This window comes from Cryptomeria japonica, chromosome 7 (assembly GCF_030272615.1).
Source record: "Cryptomeria japonica chromosome 7, Sugi_1.0, whole genome shotgun sequence".
Taxonomy (NCBI): domain Eukaryota; kingdom Viridiplantae; phylum Streptophyta; class Pinopsida; order Cupressales; family Cupressaceae; genus Cryptomeria; species Cryptomeria japonica.
The window spans coordinates 264,255,461-264,277,177 of record NC_081411.1 but is presented as its reverse complement, the minus strand read 5'-3'; positions in this window follow the sequence as shown (position 1 = coordinate 264,277,177).

Genomic DNA, 21,717 nt, shown 5'->3' with positions numbered 1-21,717 from the left:
AATAAAAATGAAAAACTTAATCATAATTTGATTTCTTCTTACAGGGCCCTAACATAAAATTGACAACATGGAAAACACAATGAAATTTCTATGACATCAATATTGCTCTGTACAAATGAAAATGTACATTACTCCCCCTCCATATTATAGAATAAGGTTTTCAATTTTTCCAACCATTATTTATAAACAATTTTACCTCTAAATTTGCATATTTTAAAATGTTAATATTAATGTCAATTGGTTTTGTTTTTAACAAGTGCTTCACATAAACCCAAAGACGTGGACACAAATTTTACATTCATAAGTACCAATTGTAAAATGTATTGCACTGGCTATTACTGTAAAATATAATTGTATTGCCCTTCCAATTTATATTTCTCTACTTGTATACATTTTGAATGAATTTGTACACATGTTCAAACAAACCACACTTCACTCAGTGTTCTTAAATGTGATCATCACATGCTACAATTTTTCTGATTCATGTCAAAATTGGAGTTTGTTTTAGAAATGGATTTTATTAATATATCAAAGTTGTTCAAAATATTTTAATAACGCTCACTCAATTAGTTTAATTGATTATTAATTAAATTAACATTAACAACTATTTAATTATTTAAATACAATCAAAATTCTATTGCCAATTTCTAATGAATATTTTCAAATTCACATATTTATTATACAGATTAGATATGAAAAATGTATTTAAATAATGTATTAAACTAAATTTATTTTACTCAAAATGTATAAAATATATTCTAATACCTAAGTGAACACCGTCACCCCTATGACCATAAATTCTAAGCCTAATTCCTATGCATGAATATCATTAATCGTAACTCTCATCGTAACCCTAAATCTACACATAAACGCAAAAAATTAAGCCAAAACCTAATCATACAAAAACCAATTTATATTTTATCTACTTATTTAATTTCTTCTACCTTCTGCGGCCACTGCTACTAGCATATATATATTCCTATTATATATAAAATATGCCAACTCATATCCTTTATCAAGGCGCCTATTTTTAATCAATTTTATATCCTAATGTCAAATAGGCATCAAGAGAAAGGATATGAGTCAGTGTATTTTATATATAATAGGAATATATATATGCTAGTAGATATGTATAGAGAAATAAAATTAGTATTATTTTAGATTTTAAAATTTGAAAATAAATTATTAGATTTTATTGTTTTCGTACATATATCTTATGGATAATTTATTTTTCCCTCCTGAATTTATTATGGTCTCAGTAATTTGTTTTCTTCTCCCACATTTACCTTGTTTCTTTCACATGATATGTATTTGTTTGATTAAATATTGTCGAACATATGTGTTTAAGAGAAAATTGATAAACATACACTATTTTAAATTTTATCTTATAGATATATGTACAGAAATAAATATAATGCAATAGATGTGTTTATAAACATACACTATTTTAAATTATATCTTATAGCCATATGGATGTATATGTAAGATAAATTCCACTGCATGTTGTCCATAGCCTTGAGTTATTATTATATCCCAGATGCAAATATTATACTAATATCAGTAACTATTTTATGCAAGGGGTCCAGCAGAATTATGTAAATGCTTCTTTTTATTATTTTGTTAAACCTATGAGATTTATTCAAAACAACAATATAGCCTCAATTTTTTACCACCAATGTAGTGCCTATATCTAGTCATCCTTGATTTCATAATTGATAGAGAATAACCTAGATAACTAAAATTGTTTAAAAAAATGAAGGTGCAAATAGCCAATAGAAGAAATGTAGTTTCAAAGAAAATGTTAAAAAGAGTCACCATCTCTACTCATGGAAGCTCATCAGCCCACCTTCTGGCCCTTGTTCCTCCTTCTCTCTCTAGCTACCATGACACCTTCCCTTGGCATTACCCCCTTGCTCACATTTGTTCCTTCTCAATTTTACTGTGTTCTCTTCTTCTATCTTATGCATTGAATTCTCCTTTCCTGCGAAGCCCTATTCTTCTATACTACTTGTTTGGCCTGGGAGTGGCATACTGTGCAAGAGAACCTTCCCCATCTCATACCACTCCTCAACATCCTACATCTCAATTCAATATAGGACTATCCTCCCATGCATCCTCATTCATTTAATTGTGGCCACTACATCTACATAGACCTGGTAAATAGAAGAGAATGAAGGTAGGGTTTGGTGGACTCAATTTAGGGCTAGCATATTTAAGAGAATAGAATCCAAAAAGGACTAAACCTAATTAGTGTAATAATATTATGAGTAACAAATAAAAAACAATTAGGTGAGTATTATGAATCAACTTAACAATATTAAAAAATATACAATTGTATTTATAAATACCTCTTAGTTATTATTATTTCATAACAGAGTATATTATGGTTGTATTTAATGCAATTTTAATTTAAATTAACACATATATGAGCATTAGCATTATTTTGAGAAGATATCAATTTAGGCTATATGCATATAAAAACATTAAAAGATATGATTGGTGATCTATTAATATCATAACTAAAGGATTATTATGATAAAAATAAAATTATAAAAATTTAAGAGTCATATAAACTGATTTGGGTCTAACACTTATAGAAAGATTTAAGTCACATTGTAATGGCGAAAAAAAAACAAACATAAAAGCCCTAATATATTGTTTTTGAATGAAGAATGCAACACAATTCACTTAGTGGAAGATCAAACTTGTATTTATGATGGTATTGTTTTAATCCTCAAACTTGACGTATTTATGATGGTATTATTTTAGTCCCCCCATTGTAAGGTATTTTTTAAATCCATCAAATTCTCTATTCACTTATAAAGACTTCATCACACTTAAGACCATAAAAGATGTCTACTTTACTTGAATCCCTTGTCATACTATAGAAGACCTTCTATCAAATCAACTTTTAAAGATTATTTTAAAAAGTAACATGACTTGAATTTCTTCTATTTCAAAATAAATTAGTGTATATATCATCAAATATTTGACTCAATATATTATATGATCTTATGACTTGATTCATGTGATATATTATTATTGATTAAAAAATCTTTAGGAAATAGTATCTTATATTGCATTGCTTGTGACATTACTCAACTTATTTTCCTACTTGAAGTCCACTTTCCTCCACAATCAAACAAATCATGTATATACCTCAAACCTAACCCCTTACACAAGAGCTTTGATTTGAGTCAATTTAAGTAATTTACATGATTTCATGTTGCCACAACTCTAATTCAAGGTAGATTAACAATAACACTAACAAGAAACCCCCTAGAATTATTAGCCTATTTAACCAAACCTTAATTATTTATCATCTAATATAAATTTTGGAGCTATGCTTCTAAACTAGCATCACAAGTGCAAGAAACTTCCACAAAAAGAGAGAAATATATGCCACTAGGAAATAAAATGGTATTTTTGAGATGATTTACGAATGTACAATAGTCTTTCTTATATAGACAAGAGATGAGGGAGTAGTTACAACTACGCTTGATGTAAAATCAAATGCATGATTCTTGCAGGATACCTAAAACTATTAAAAAAAATAATTCTTGATTGCCTTTTCGCCAAAGAGATCTCGAAAACCTTTGGTATTTTTATTGGGGGTTATATATTTATTCATGGCATTGTGACTAGTTATATTCAGGGCCATAAGAAAGAAGCTAAAGTTTTATGATTTATTTTTCTATTAAAATTCTTTGGATTATTTGGAAATTTTGGAGTGACAATGTGTTCAATGATAGGGACAGGTTTCTTACTGAGCCTCTAAGGAGACTCATCACACATGATGTTTTTATGTAGGGTACAATGGCCATGATACTTGCAAAGAAGAAATTTGAGTGGTTATTACAAGATGGATCAGTTAGAGTTTTCAGCTAGGAGATCTCACATGGGTTATCATGGAAAAATTGCACCAATGAGAGGACACCATTTGAAATAGGGTTGCATAACTTTTTCAGTGAACTCAAGAATCAAAGGAAAGCTTAGATGTAGCAACAGGGTTAGAACTTTCCTATGGTAGTACCATTATTACATTCTTATGTTGACCCTATCTTGCTGGGTAATGATCTTTTCTGGAAGGAGGGTCCACAAGGTTGGGCCACATGGATTGAAACAACTAGTGATACAAGCTCTCTAAATGAGGAGATATCATTTGGATAGTAGGGATACTCAATTAGTTTTATGTAGCACTGTATATGTTGTAGTAGGAATATCGATCTGAATTTTGTAATTACTGATCCATGTGTCCAGAGTGATCTGTGATCTTTTTGAGTTGTGTACATGCTAATCTATATTAGAATCTCTCTATAAACAAATACTATTCATGATTTTGTATTGAGACTGCTTTATATTTAATATAAAAACTTAAATGTATGATGCATTATGAAACTAATATTTAATAATGACTTTGACTCATCACTATCTAAAATGGCATTTAAGATAGCTAATATGAACAATATTGAATGAGAGTTTCATGTGATTACTACATTATCCTAAACAAGCTTAACATGTGTGAATAGGTGTTCTAGACACCTAAAATTGTCCTAGCCTAGTTAAATAAATATTTTTATTTATTTAATTATTTGATCCTAAGCCTTCTATTAATTAATAGATTTTTATTTATTTAATTAATTTATTAAGCCTTTTCTAGCCTTTCCTTATTTAAATAAATATTTTGATTATTTAATTGGTCCCACTTCTTCTATTGATTAAATAGATCATCATTTATTTAATTAATTCATTATCTTTTTCCCTCAATGACACCTATCATTCATCTCTTAATTTACCTTTAACCACCTCCCTCCTATTTTAACATTTTCTATATGTACCCGTTAATCCTAGCTGACCATTTATCCCTCCACCTCTTAATATTATCCCTCCATTTTTAAGGTGTTCTCTATATAAAGGATCCTTTCATTCTTTCCAAAACCCTAATGAATCAATCAATCAATGCTCATGTGACCTTTTATTGAGATCAATCACTCAAGTGACTACACAACCATAATCTATTCTTTATTGAGATCTTTTGCACAATACAAAATCTAAGAATAACCATATCAATAAAGATCAATAAAGATAGGAAACAATGGAGATCAAACCCTACCAAGCATGTGAATGGTATAATCTATCTATTTGGTTGATTTGTATGTTTTAGGTTAGTCATTGATCTATGGTGGATTTTAATTGTAGAACTACAGTTTTATGTGGTTGGATCGTTGTTGATTTTATAATAATTTACCATCCCTATTTCACTGTATATAGGTGCTAAATAAGAACTAGTTAGGATATATCCTTATTCACAACAACACCCCCCTTAAGTGTTGGCAACAATGCAGCAAACTAGGAGGTGGGGGTGAATTAGTTTTCACAAAAACTTACAACAACTTAAACCACAAAATAGATCTGATAATTAATAGTTAAATAATGAAACAACACCACGTCAATAATACACATAACACCAATATTTTTGATGTGGAGAAACTGGTTAATGGAGAAACCATGGTGGGAACCTACCCACGGTGAGATAATACCCTATTAGGAATAAATGTGAATATTACAATGGGGAAAACACATGCATTCAAGTACACTTCCTAGAGATAATTACTTAAAGTAAGGAACCCAGAAAGGATACAACTTTAAGGGAAGGCTCACTCCCTTACAAGAAGTCTCACTAACTTACAAAAACATTTTGACTATAATCTGGATCATATGAACTGTGAAAGTAGCATCTCCATATGCTTGAGTACGGTTCTGGTTAAGCACACATTTTTCTCTTGAACACTTCTCTTCTCCTTCACACTTTTGAAAAATGAAATCACTTGTTCACACATACAACTTGATTATGTTCATAGATACTCACAAACATTCACAAACATACATCTTACATGATTATTACATTTATTTATACAAACCCTCAACCCATGGAATTGAGGTCGGTTAAACCCTCAAATACAAATTACAAAATAATATGCTCACATACTATAACAATACATGTAGACCAGAACAATGTCAGCTAAGACATAAACTGAACCCAAATCAATACTGCAAACATGAAACACCTCCAACAATTATGCCTCAATCATCCACAACATTCTACAGCCACCAAGAATGTCGCAAAAACAAATAACATCACTGGACAAGGAAAATATTCCATAATGCACACAATAATCAATGCAGACCACCAATATGCATAAAAAATGATCTAGAGATATTTACAAGAAACATGAATTGAACCCTAACAACCACAACAACTCAAATTACCAAAATCATCATCATCTCTGTACCAGATCTCAATAACATCAACATAACTAGTTGTCAAGCTGAAAGAATTTCTTTTGGATTTCCAAATCATGAAGCAATCGAACTAAGGATAGAAATCAACATCCAGAACACATACCAAACATCCTCTACTAAAGACATAGAAATTCCAAAGCAATACGGAGCACAAACCAGAATATCGAATAACATGGACCACTGCATAACATCCCCAATACTAGATCTCATAACTTGATCAAATCATCATGTGGACCTCTGAAAATGGGAATGAACCATCAACAAAAAACATATCAAAAGCCCTTTAAGCTGCATCAGCTCATTTGCAATACACAAGCTAAACCAACTCATTCCATCAAACTGCAATACTAGAATACATAGAAAGCTTTCCAACTTGATCTCCTTATCAACAATCTCCACATATGTTAACATGAATGACACCATATCAGCCAATATCCAACATTAAGTGCAAATTAAGGAGAAGATTATATGCATAATACAATATGAGATGATGATGCAATATATGGGTCACAACAACTAGGCCATGTTAGGTACCCATGCATAGTTAATCATACAACCAATCTCTCACAAATTGAGAAAAAGGAGAAAACCTCATGGGACAAAACTCCTCTCCAAAAAAAATCATATGCAAATGAATAAGTAATAGGATGAGTGATGAATAGAGTTCTCAATACTAATACCCTCCAAAAAATAAATCCATCACAAAATTCCAATAGATAGCCCCCCCATAGGAGGGAAAATTAGAGACTGTGTAGCCCCCCATAATTAATAATCACCTACAAGAATTGTAAGTGGTTGAAGCAAAAACATGATCCAATATTTTCAAACCACTTGTCTCCCCTTATGAACAAACAAAACCATATATAAATACAAATGCATGAGAAAAATAAATAAAACACAATTGCGTGATGTGTGGTGGTGAGGTGGTTTATATGGCAATGATTGAATGTGCCACCAAAAAACATTCAAGATCTAAAATGTGTAGCACAAACTATATAATGGCAATCCACCATAAAAGATAATCTTAACAAATAAATTTCATCCCTACCTCAAAACTGTTAGATGCACCCAAAAAATAAAATTTCCAACTAATAATAGATATGTTCAATGTATAAAAATGGTCTTAGGATGATTAACCATTCAGAAGCATTGAAGAAAGTGGTAAATGTTACTTAGCTTCAAATGAAATGCATTGCAAAATATGGTAAATTCTCTCTAAGATTAAATATGTGCTCCAATATTTACAATCAACCAATGATATGTATAAGCACTTCAATTGAGTGTTGTGATGGGGTCAAGAACGACATGAATCATGAAGATGGTGCAATCTTCAACTAGTAAAAGAAGACATAGAATAAGACGTTGCTAAATGTGAATACAACTTGGCTAGAGACATATTCAATGTACAGTAAACTGACAACCTTGGCCAATAAAATCAGCCAAAATGATGATGCCAACTTTCAATGTAAAACTATGTGATATTGCAATGGACCAAAAATATGCTACCGGCCAGGGTATATTGCACAAATGGCCAATAAATGATATATTGGTCACAAAGAGACGCTATCTCAAAGTTAATATTTTCACATCCTTGAATATAATCCAAAATCAATGCATGATATTATGCTTCCCATAAAATATCAAACAAATATTGATATCATAGTTGTCATTATATAGTGCTAGAAGAAAATAAGAATCACACGATAGATGATTTCCCCACTTCAATAAGGACAGTAGAGCAAGAAACATCCAGAAAAGAGATTCAAACATCATCCTCTTCTACTCCCAAGCTACCAAAGACTCTAGAGGAAGGGAAACAACAAAGCTCTTGCAACATCTTACATAATCATTTGCAAACCAAGTGTCCTCCTCAATACAAAACACCTCCATCTATAGGGTAGATCTACATCAAATGGATAATAAACACCCTTTCCACCCACCTCAATAGGATAGGAATAATTTCTACAAAAGAAGGGCAGCCACAACCTCCATAGAACATTTCCCACCATCTCCTACAAACCAAGTCTCCACCTCAAAAGAAGACACCTCCACCTCAATAAGGCATATCCACAAAAGAAAAATAGGCAAAAATAAAAGAACAAAGCAACCCCTCATCCCCCACTCCACCCCAATAGGAGAAATAAAATAATCGGAGAAAGAAAGGGTAGAAATGACCCCTAAGAGAAGAACCACACTATAGGAGAAAAAAAATAGTAACCAAAAACAAAGAAATTATCCCTTGAAATGTAGTAGCCACCAAGAAATGACCAAGGCAATTAGCTTGGGGAAAATAGATGCAAATTAAAGTAAAAGGAAGGATTTAAGGGTGCCAAAAGATAGAAAGAATAAAGTCACACTTTCCCTTGCAGCAACCCAAAGAAAGAGACCAACACCTAGAATGAACCGAGAGGCCAACAAAACTAGAGGCCAAGCCCTAACAAAATCGCCTAATGAAGGGTCACCAAAAATAGAATCACTAGAGGGGATAGTAGAACTAATACCAAAAAACCCCTTAACCACACTAAAATTCCCAAGCTCACATTCCTCAGAAAGCACAATGGACATATGCAAAGGAGTCAAAATAGAAATAAAGATGTTAAAGAGAAGGGAAAATGAAAGCAAACCAAAGAAGCCCTCCAAACAAACAAGAACACCATGCAATAGCCACCAAAGGATCCAAACAAGAAAGGGGAAATTTTTTCCAAACTTTAACAACTACTTTGCACCATTAGGCAAAATTGATGCCCAAAGAAACAACCCCTAGTGTCGTGGAGCCACAATTAACACTAAAAAAAAAGGGCAAAACCCATCACGTGTACAAGGTATGTGATGTCATGGCCACAATACCCCAAATAGGGAAGAAAGCCCTACCAGTTACAACCTTCCCAACATTGATGAGGCTAGAAACCCCTTCTAAAGTGTTTGCAAGAGAAAAATACCTAATTCAAATACCACCGCCACTGTAGATCATGCAAGGAACACAAAGTAGTGAAGAAGACCACAACACAAAATAGGGGCATGACCAAGAAACAACCCAACTATCTTCCTCTCCATATCTGTTTAAATAACCCTATACAACATCACTATAAATCCCAAACCCAACACTCCTCTCCCGCCTTCCTTCATTTCAAAATTTATTAAAGAATTTATAAAGCTTAACTCTTAACCAAGGGTAGCAATCTTGTATTTTTTACTAACTTGGTTAAATGTTTATTTATAATTTTTTCTCTTTTCATTTATCATGGAGAGGTGATGGATTTCACTCTACTCTAGAAGTAAAGTTGTCACATAAAACTTAGGTCTCCATCCCAAAGAAAAATTACATCCCTCAAATTATTGTATCTAAAGGAAAGGTAGTGTCGTAGGTAATCCCCTAGCCACAACCTCTAAATTATTTTTGTTTATTTTTTTATCTACCTATTATCTACCATATTTATTTATTTTAAATTACAAAATACTACTTTAATATATTTTCCCAAACTATGACTCCACTGTTAAAATAAAATCACACATAAGGATTATTTGATAAAAGGATTATGTGTGTTTTAATGCATCTACAAATATAGGATTGTAGAATTATTCATATTGAATCTATTATATATTTGCTTTTTTTAGTTCTCCTCTAAATTTAAAGATGATAATAATTGTATTCATTCACTAAATTATTTTATCATATTACTCTCTTATCCATTGTGCTTGTTGGCTTGAAAAACCTTTGCCTATAGTTAATGCTATATAGCTTGGTTAATTTTATTTTATTTTTATTTTTTACTCACTATAGCAAAAGAATATAATTATTTTTTTAATTAATCATGATACTACAAGATATGTGTTAAACCAGACTTCTTCAAAGTATCTCTTCTACTTCTCAAACTAATTAGTATCTTGTACAAATGTATAGATAGACTCTACTTGTTAATTACTCATACACATGTAATTTTTATCACAACCCATTACAAATTTACATTTACACAAGCTGAAAATAATAATAATTTCACATTATGTAGTTTTCCTCTCACTCACCAGTAGACCAAGGGCCCATTGTCTAAGTCCCATTTTTTACAAAATGTTTTTACTTTTCAATTTCTATTAACTACTTCTTACATTCATATATACATGATTTATTTACTTTGTTATATATATCTTTTTTTCTCAATAATAAGAACATAATGTTCCAAATGACACATAGCATACAAAAAAATAAAATGCTTATACTTTATCATATGAATAAACAAATATTTTATTATTTTCTCCCAATAATGATAATAAAGATAAATTGAAATGCTTTAAATCATTCCTTACATTTCATTTATGATTCTAAAATTTATCAAGTCATTGTATTCATTTACTTATTTTCCAAATTTTTATTTACATAGATTTCAATATCATTTCTTAATTTTTTTAATTTAATATACTATAATTTACATCTTTGTAAAAGTACGAATGCACCATAATTTATGTTTCATCTAAGATATCATATTTCTATTAGAAAATATATTTTTGATTTATAAATTATGTTTCTAACATACAACTATCATTTAACATATATATTACGATTATTGAAATTAAGCTCCACACTCCTTGCCTCTTTTGTATTATTTTCTATTAACATTTTTATTTTTTCATTTATACACTTGTTTTTGATAATGGTAAACAGGTTTTACATGGTCCCGAAACCAAAAGTTTTAAAAAAGCGGACCATCAACCAAACAGACAGAAACCAAAAGAAAAACTGAAAAGAGACACAGACAACAAGCCAAAAGTAAGAGAGTGCACCAGTTCCTTGTTCTTCTAGATGGTATTCTTATTTATCTCCTTTAGCTCTTCCATAATGAATTTGGAGGTGCCCTTTTTGTTGCTCATTCTTTCTGGTCCTGAAACTAGGGCCTATGCTTTTGTTGCCTCCAGCAGCAATGTCTTTGCCTCTAAAATCTTTCTCAGGATTACTATGGATGGATCTGTACTCTGCAACCATAACATTGATCTTTTGGAGCCCCTCCATACTATTATTCATGGCCTCCTTCCTTATGTCGACCAAGTTCTTGAGATTTTTCTTTATCTTTGCCATAGACTATTCTACCTTTTCAATTCTTCGTTTATGGTTGCATTTCATAGTCTCCAGATCTTGGGAGAGATTCTAGGTCATACTCATGAGCTTCTCAGACTTGCTAGGCTCTGGAAAAGCTATGAAAATGTCAATTATCTCCTTAACCCCAGCTTTGAAGGTATCTATTTCTCTCTTCACCCACTTCTAGCAACACTCCTAGCTGTTGGTCGCTTCCATTACTAGGTTCATTAGAGAACCATTTCTCTGTAACCCACTATCCACTTCTTTAGGCGTGGTCCCTTGTTTTTCCTTCAGGACGTTGATAGGAATGTCCAGTTTGATTTCCTGGTCCGAAGTCTTCGGACCGTGATCCTTAGCCGCAATCTTCTTCTTTTTAGAAAAGGGCTTGACCTTAGAAATCAAATTACCGGTAGATTTATATTTTTTGGTCTCCCAGTTGGGGGGATTATTACTACTAAACATACCAGGGGTGACCATCATCTCACCTTCTTCCATTGGCTTATAATCAAGGTCATCCAAAGGAATGGCACCCCCACTATCCTCCAGATCCATTTCAGAGTCAGAAACATCCTGGATATTAGGATGTTGGCCTTTCTCAGATAGAGAGGGCACAACTTCAAGGGCCTTAGTGTACTCCATGATGAGCACAATAAGCCCTTCATTGAGAACAAGATTATTTGGATTCTCCATATGTTTTTCAAGACTATTCTCTAAAGAGGAGGCTAGATAGAAAGGAAAAGAGATGATTTTACCATTCCTAAAATGTTTCAAAATGTTAAAATGGTAGAAAAATATACTGGCATATCTGCCATCAAGGGTAGTATACCTCATGATGAAATCAGCCATGTTAGCCCAAGGAGTTGTGAGATCTTACCTGTTATATCCACCATCATCCATTTCATTGACTCTTTTGTGCTCCTTGTCTTTATTGAAGAAATTTGCCAAGTCTTCCTCCCTAGTTTTTCTATCTCTATAGAACCTTCTTCCAATCATCACTAGACCAGTAATCGTCGCCACCAAAGTTTCATCTAGCTAGTAATCAGCACCATAAGCTCTTAGGACCCCTTTCTTCCACCCATTGATAAAGATTTTCGTTAGCAGGGGATAAGGGCTATAGAGTTTTTCCAAGAAGGGTACAACTCCCCCATCAAGGATTTCCTGCCACACCTCCTTGTTTTTCTTCCATTTCTCAAAAGTAGATAGTTCTTGCTTGTTATTGTCCCCACCCATAATGTTCAGGGTTGCCAAACAACAGTGAATGGACTGCACTAGAGAAGTCTCTAAATAGTAGCAAGAGATGGGCCACACCAGAAAAGTCTTTGAACAATAGTAGAAAATGGGCCACACAATTAGACAGAAAATCCAAACACAAAGGAAGTTTCTAGATCTTCGGATAGGGAAAACAAAAAGCAGTCATTTCCCCAACAACTCCATCAAATCATCATCAACATTCATTGATTACCGCAAGTCGATGGAATCATCACAAGCTAGATTGTACAATTTTTTTGGGAAAACATCCATGTAGCTCCACCATTTAGCTGCCACGTAGCCCATAGCCAAGTTGGCCAGTAGATCCGCAAATTTATTGTCTTCTCGAAATACGTGGAAAATTTTAAAATCATCCAAATCATTTATTATATCTCGGCAATCCTTGATTAAATTGGCAATTGTTCAGCTAGGATCCGTGTGCCTATTCAGACAATTCACAGTGTTTAGTGAGTCAGACTCTAGCCATACCTTTCTAAACCCTTCTCTTTTATCCATGTGTAACCCAATGTGGGCAACGTTGGCCTCCGCAAAGTGGTTGGACTGGATTCTAATGTGAGATTAGATTAATCTAACTTTATATGGTATTTAAGTTTAATTAATACACACATATAGTATGATTTAATATCAACACTTATAAAAATATTTTGTCTAGAATATTTAAATATTTCCTATTTAAGACTTTAATTTAAATAAACATCTCTACATATTAACATCAATTTTATTTCATTTATACACATAGTAGAATAATAATAATAATAAATAGTTGTAGCGTCGTAGATTTTATGCACTTGCTAGGGTGGTACAATTTCACACCTAGTTTAGCACCCACCTTGGCGCATTTTGTATTTTGCATTGCATTTCCCCTTTAGCACTTAATTAATTAAATTAATTAGGTCTAAGGTCCTATTTTATCATCTCCTACATCATAAAGTTGGGCCCTTTCATTAAAGTGTGCCCTTTTCATTTTATTCTTCCAATACATCATTTAATCAAAAACCCTAATTAGGTCCTATTTTGAACTTGGGGGCTTGATTTCGGGGGTCAAAACATCTCGAAATCGGTTGTAACTTCAGGATTCTCTCTAAAACCATCATATCCGACGGCCTTGAAAATTTGGTGAAAAGTTGTCGGGACCGTGGCGCCCGGAGTGCACATGGTCCTGGACATTTTTCCCAAAATTTTAGGAGCACAATCCAATCATAAAATAAAGCTTAACCCCAAGAAATTGGCAGGAGATTCAATCTCTAGGTTGCCCAAAAGACGAAATTACGACCTAGGGTTTCCTACATAAGAGCTCTCTTTCTTCATTTGAAGGGATCCGAATTTTGGCTTTCGAGGACCTTCTATGCAGTGAAAGAGAAGATCTTTGAAGACTTCAATAACATTCAACATCCATCCATCAAGCATTCATCAATTTCATTCATTTAGGGCTTGGGAGACATTGAAGAACAATAGGAGATTACCGACTGAAGATTGGCTTGTACTCCTCCCTTGAGGGTTGGGTATGATTTCATGTTGTTTTCATGTCTTTGCATAAGCTTCAATATATCCTTTATTCATGCTTTAGATCACTTTGCATCTTGATTTAGAGCATTTACATTATCATTTACAAGCAATTAGGGTTTACTTTCTAGGTTGCTCTAGTTTGCTTTCTTGCATTTAAGGACCTTGCACACACACTAGGTCTTCACACACAATACATTTTACAATACAACTTGGCTATTCGTGGAGGTGGAAATCATCGAAGCGGGGGTTTGACTAAGGAAAAACCCTATATAGCCACCCACCATACCCTTTTCAGATATAAGTGCAGGTTTCGGGACTCGGACGAGGCCACAGGTTGCAGATTCGGGAGAAGCAGACTGAGACCGACCTTCCCACCAAATTTCAGAGCAAAAGACCAGGACAGGGGCGTGGGGCGCCCTGGTCCTGCCAGGACAGGGGCGCTGGCCGCCCTGGTCCTGCCAGGACAGGGGCGCTGGGTGCCCTGGTCCCTGGGACAGGGGGGCTGGGTGCCCTAGTCCTCCTGACAGACAGCATTTTCAGCACTTTTTGACAGCTTTTCCAGAGTGCAAAAATAGCAGTTTCCGGAGCAGTTTCAGGGGCAGAATCAGGACAGTGGTGCCCGCACCCCCGTCCCGAACATTTTCACTCAGATTTTGACTCTGGGTATGCATTTGCATTCTTGTTTTGTCTTTGTGTTTACAGCTTTCCATTGTTTAAGTTCAATTCTGCAATCTTGTTATTAGTTCATACTTGCACTTTGGGGTTAGGGATTGAATTTGCATCATTTTATCTTTCAATTACAACAAAGGAATAGAAATTCTAATAGGTAGCCCGTGGCTCTCTCTTTCACAAGAAGAAGTAGCCAATTGTGTGATACCTCTAGGCTCTTTCGTATTCCACAAGTGTGTGGTTGAAAGTGAGATTAGGGCATGTTTGCTTAGTGTCACTTTTTCTCCTACACATTTTGGTGAACCCGACGTGAATCTATCATTGCTTCCTCTTGCATTGCATTTGTTAGATCTAGATCTATATTTAGTGTGTTTTCATTTCATTTTCATTAAAAAGAAAAAAAAGTAAAAAAAAAAAAGTGTGTTTCTTTGCATTGTGTGTTTAAATTTTATGCAATTTCAAAATGTCAGATTTTTATTTGCAAGATGTTCATATTTGTGATGATTATGAGTTAGATGAAGCTTTAGATGAATTTTTGAAACCTAAATATACCAAACCTTCATTTTACCAAAAACTCATAAACATTGTTACTATGCCATTTCGTTGTGATGAGAAAGATAAGTCAAATGGTTCCTCTCAAGGGTACATTCCTATCAGCTCTTCCACTAAATCTAGTAACATGGTTGTTTTCAATGATCCCCTCTATGAAGAGATATCTCCTTTTGAATCAAAAGATAAACCTTTTAATAGATATGATCATGCTTTGCTGGATGATGCCCTTGATGACTTTGTGGCTCCTAAAAAATGCTCCCTTCATGAGGATCCTTTTGTGCAAGAAGATGACATTATCCCTACATTTCCTAGTGATGGAATTTCCTTTTCCAACAAAATTCCCACTAGAGATGATGAATTAATGATAAATGCTTACCCTTCTCCTAAAGTTTGTCTTACCCATAAGCATCCCTTAGAGAAGGAAGATGAAATAATAAGCAATTTCCTTAACTCACTCTCCCATAAAGATCATATTGAAAATATTTTGAGGAAAGAGGATGAGTTTAACACATCTATTTATGCTCTCCCTCCTAAGGATGAGGAATTAATAAACAATGTTATCTCCTCTCCCGAAATTGACAATACTTCAAACATTCCTTTCAACAACTTCACTATTTGGGATGAACCATTAGAAGAAGGTGTAGATTATTCTCTATCCCATGAGAGAACCCTAGCCAAAGGGGATGAAATCAAGATTGAAAACTCCCTTGATAGTTTCTCACCTTCCTTGAATCTCAATTATTCTCCCTCTAAAAATAAAGCATCTCCCTCTCCTCAACTTGGTTCTACTCATAAGGAAACCCTAGTTCAAAGCAAGATGGTGAACATCTCTTTCAAAGATCTCCCTCTCAAAAGTGAGACTTTAGAGAGTAATGTTGATCCTTCTCCTAGAGAGTTTATTCCCCATGTAGATCCTTTGATGATAGAGGATGATATGACCTTTCCTAGTATTACTCTTCCTACTAGAACATTAGTGCCTACCCCTTGTCTCTCTCCTAAAATTGATTTAATCCGTGATAAGATTTTAGTGCAAGAGAAGACTATCAAAAATTCTTCCAACACTTTTGTCCATTCCTCTAAACCATCCTTAATCAATTTGATACATGTGAATGAGACACCTAACAAACCTCTCTTCACTGTCCAAGGTGCTTGTCCTTCTCAAAATTCTCAACCTTTAAATAAGCCTATCTTAGTGGTTCAAGGTGGTTATGCTAATGATTCATTTTGCACTCCTAAGAAACCTATTATTACTATGCAAGGAGGTTACTCTACTAAGAGCCCTTATGAGTATGCTAGGCAATTAACTAGAGAGAGTTATCATGCAGTTGCTCATACCTATAACACAAGAAATAATAGGCAACCTAATCCTCCTCCAGTTATCCCAACTTCACTTCCTCCTTCCCAACCTATTCTTCCTCAAGCTCCATGTATTTCACAAGTTCTTTGTAAGGAATATGATCTCATAGAACAACTTAAAGCTAACCCTGCTAAGATATCCCTCTAGGATTTGATTCAAACTTCTTCCGCTCATCATGGAATGTTACAAGATGCCTTGAAAGATTTGAATGTTCCTCCACCGAATACATCTAGTAATATAGTATCTTTGGTTAACTCTGTGATGAATCCTAAAGCTCAAATTGTGTTTACTCAAGATGAATTGCCTACTAGTGAAATTCAACATCAATATGATCCCTTGATGATTGTGGTTATCATAAATGACACTGCTATAAGACGAACACTGATAGATAATGGCTCTGGCCTTAATGTGTATAGCATTAATCTATTGCATAAGATGAATGTGGATACATCCCTTATTGAGCCTGACTCTCGTCCCATTCGAGGCTTTGATAATGTGGCTAAGTCTTCATTAGGTATTATCACTTTACCCATCACAGTGGGACCTGTTACTTTGCCTACTCCTATCCATGTTATGTCGGGAAATCTAACATACAACTTGTTATTAGGGAGACCTTGGATTCACAGTATGCAAGCTGTCCCCTCTACATTGCATAGACAAGTTAAATTTATTTATAATAATAAGACATATACCTTGATAGGTGATACTAATTTTCAAGCTTGTTTGCAAACATCTACTTCCAAAGGGAGTTCTTCTAAGCCTTCCTCTTCTAGTGATGACTCGTTAAACAAGATACCTATGGATGAATCATCACCCTCTAATAATCAAAATTCTTTGGATGAGTCTGAAGCTCTTGAAGAAGATCCTTCTCGAATTGAGTCTACACATGAAAAGGCTTTTGATCCTGAGAAGGTTCTCGCAAAAGATGATTGGGGATCCCTTGATTTTAATCCCACCTTTGTAGGTGAATATAGGGTTCCTCCTAGAGATCTTAAAGGTAAAAAGAAGGAAGAAACTAGAAATCAATCAGTCTTACTTGAACCTATGAGCAATAATTTTTTGGCCGCTTCTCAAACTTCTTCTCCTCACACTTCTAATTCTGAAGGATTTGATTCTTTGTCTTATGAAAAACCACCTTCTCTTCCTGAAATGGCTGATCGTTATGGTCGTGGTTTTCGCATTTTTGCTAAGAATGGGTATCATGGAAATGGTTGTGGCGCTCATGAACAAGGGACAAAAGTTCCTCTAGAGACTAATTTTCACAATTATGCCTTTGGACTCGGCTATAATCCCTGCAAATGCACCAAAGCATCTAAAAGACCATCTCTCAATGTGAATGCTATATTTAGTAGTGATGATGATCTCACTTCAACTAAATCATCTTCTACTTTTGTCAACTCTAATGCCCCTCATAAGAAAATATTGGCGATGAACAAATCTCTTTATGACTCCCCTCAAATTTCTAAATCCACTTATGAATCTTTATCTCCTATTCATCATAAAGTCCTTTCCTCCAGGGATAAGGCTCTAATAAATTACACTCATCCCTCTTCTAAGATTTCTTGTGACTTTTCATCTTCAATTTTTATCATTTTATACATGTTTTTGATCTCACTTATAGTTGAGCATTTACCATGTCATATTCAAATACCTCATTCAATCTATCATGTCTTTAAATAACATTAATGGCTATTATGTTGCTCATCATTATGTGACATTGGTAGCTCATTTATTGGGGGCTCATTGTCATTCATGATGGTACAATTTCAAGTGCAATCATATTTTTGAAGCAACATAATAGCCTAATTTTTCTATGTTATCTCTTGTTCCTATGGGGTAATAATGTGGAAATATTGATCATCTTTTCTTTAGAATCCTCTTTTCCTAGATATGGGAGAAGATGTGTATTCTCTTTCTTACCTTACCCACTTCTTGTGAGGAGCATTTTACATACACTAATGTCTTGCTTGCATGAACTCATGTGAGTATGTAGTACATTTTGTTCATGTCTAAATCTCTCCCTGGAAGATTGAGTAAATCCTTCTCATTGACCTTATCCTTGGGAGGCAATGATCTTTCGTTATTTTTATCTAAGGATCCACTTTTTCCTATTTCATGGATGGTGTGAACTTTATTACTTGATGTTATTCCTTGTATGCATTTGTTGTTGTTTGTTCAAGGATTCTCTCTTACAAGAGGTGTAAGTCCTTGACTACAACCTCTTTTGCACTTGGTAAAATACATCCATAATGAATTCACTCTCCCAATTGGGTTAAAAAGAGCGTCATCCTTCATTAAGAATCACTTTCACCTCGCGAAAGAAGTTATTGCATTCTTATTCTCTTCTTTGTCTTATTCTAGAAGATGTTATATTTGTCTAAGACAATTCCTCTCGAGGATAGGTGTCTTTTGTACAAAGATCTCTTCTCCTTTAAGGATCTCCTTTACACATACTACAAGATATCCCTTTTCAACTATCTTATCCTTGCTTAAAGAGTGCAAAACCCTCTTGCTTGGATCTATGACATTGTTGCATTTTTGGGGTATCTTCTTTTATGATGAAGGTAGTTATCCTTGTTCTACTTTGCTTATGACATAAACATTACACTTTTTGAGCAATGGATTATTCTCGGAACCAGAGCACAGACTCTTAGAGCGAGATGTCTCCATTTTTTTTTCTTTTATGCAAGCTGATTATTCTCGAAACCAGAGCACAGACTCTTAGAGCGAGATGTCACGCTTTTGTACTATACATATACAAGTTGTAGTATACCCGGGCATAGACTCCTATGAGGTGCTTCCAACCTCCCTTACACACACATGCACAAGGTTGAGTGGAACTAGCGGCATAAGGCTAGACTTTCTCACTCTCCTCCCTTACATGGATCACCTAGATAGACTCTAGGGGCTAGTTTTCCATGTCCCTTTTCCCATGGATCACCTAGACAAGATGTAGGGGCGAGAAGTCCATGTTTTCTCTCTCACTATTCTCATGGATCACCAATGTGTGTATTCATGCTTTTTTCCTTTCTTTTCTTCTCTTTGCATTTTGTTTCCATTTACATCCTTCATCTTGTGTTAGAGAACTCTCAAATCCTCACACTCTTTGTTGTGTTGGAATTGAGATTTAGTCCTCTTTCTTACCAAATGATTCTCCATTAGTTTTTGATCTCATATCAAATCTTCTTGTGAGCATTTGTCATCAATTTTCTTTAACAATTCGAAGAAGGTAAACATGATACCCTATTTCAACTCACTAAAATTAGCAAGCCGAAACAGGAAGGGGCATATAGCTACCCTCGAATTTTCATCACCTTCCTTAGTAAGCATTAGGTGATTTTGTGATCTAACATGTGTTTTGTAGGGTGCGGTTCCTAACTGTGTACTGCAGATACCGGTGGGGGCTTCGTTCGACAGACTTATGGATATATCCTTTTTCAAATAATGTTTACTTTTCTGTACTTTAGCTTGCATATGCACGTAGTGTTCATATGACCGCTAAAGTGGGGGCTAAATGTAGCATCGTAAATTGTATGCACTTGCTAGGGTGGTACAATTTCACACCTAGTTTAGCACCCGCCTTGGCGCATTTTGTATTTTGCATTGCATTTCCCCTTTAGCACTTAATTAATTAAATTAACTAGGTCTAAGGTCCTATTTTATCATCTCCTACATCATAAAGTTGGGCCCTTTCATTAAAGTGTGCCCTTTTCATTTTATTCCTCCAATACATCATTTAATCAAAAACCCTAATTAGGTCCTATTTTGAACTTGGGGGCTTGATTTCGGGGGTCAAAACATCTCAAAATCGGCTGTAACTTTGAGATTCTCTCTAAAATCATCATATCCGACGGCCTTGAAAATTTGGTGAAAAGTTGTCGTGACCGTGGCGCCCGAAGTGCACATGGTCCCGGACATTTTTCCCAAAATTTTAGGAGCACAATCCAATCATAAAATAAAGCTTAACCCCAAGAAATTGGCAGGAGATTCAATCTCTAGGTCGGCCAAAAGACAAAATTACGACCTAGGGTTTCCTACATAAGAGCTCTCTTTCTTCATTTGAAGGGATCTGAATTTTGGCTTTCGAGGACCTTCTATGCAGCGAAAGAGCAGATCTTTGAAGACTTCAATAACATTCAAGATCCATCCATCAAGCATTCATCAATTTCATTCATTTAGGGCTTGGGAGACATTGAAGAACAATAGGAGATTACCGACTGAAGATTGGCTTGTACTCCTCCCTTGAGGGTTGGGTATGATTTCATGTTGTTTTCATGTCTTTGCATAAGCTTCAATATATCCTTTATTCATGCTTTAGATCACTTTACATCTTGATTTAGAGCATTTACATTATCATTTACAAGCAATTAGGGTTTACTTTCTAGGTTGCTCTAGTTTGCTTTCTTGCATTTAAGGACCTTGCACACACACTAGGTCTGCACACACAATACATTTTACAATACAACTTGGCTATTCGTGGAGGTGGAAATCACCGAAGCAGGGGTTTGACTAAGGCAAAACCCTATATAGCCGCCCACCATACCCTTTTCAGATATAAGTGCAGGTTTCGGGACTCGGACGACGCCGCAGGTTGCAGATTCGGGAGAAGCAGACTGAGACCGACCTTCCCACCAAATTTCAGAGCAAAAGACCAGGACAGGGGCGTGGGGCGCCCTGGTCTTGCCAGGACAGGGGCGCTGGGCGCCCTGGTCCCTGGGACAGGGGCGCTGGGCACCCTGGTCCTCCTGACAGACAACATTTTCAGCACTTTTTGACAGCGTTTCCAGAGTGCAAAAACAGCAGTTTCCGGAGCAGTTTCAGGGGCAGAATCAGGACAGTGGTGCCCGCACCCCCGTCCCGAACATTTTCACTCAGTTTTTGACTCTGGGTATGCATTTGCATTCTTGTTTTGTCCTTGTGTTTACAGCTTTCCATTGTTTAAGTTCAATTCTGCAATCTTGTTATTAGTTCATACTTGCACTTTGGGGTTAGG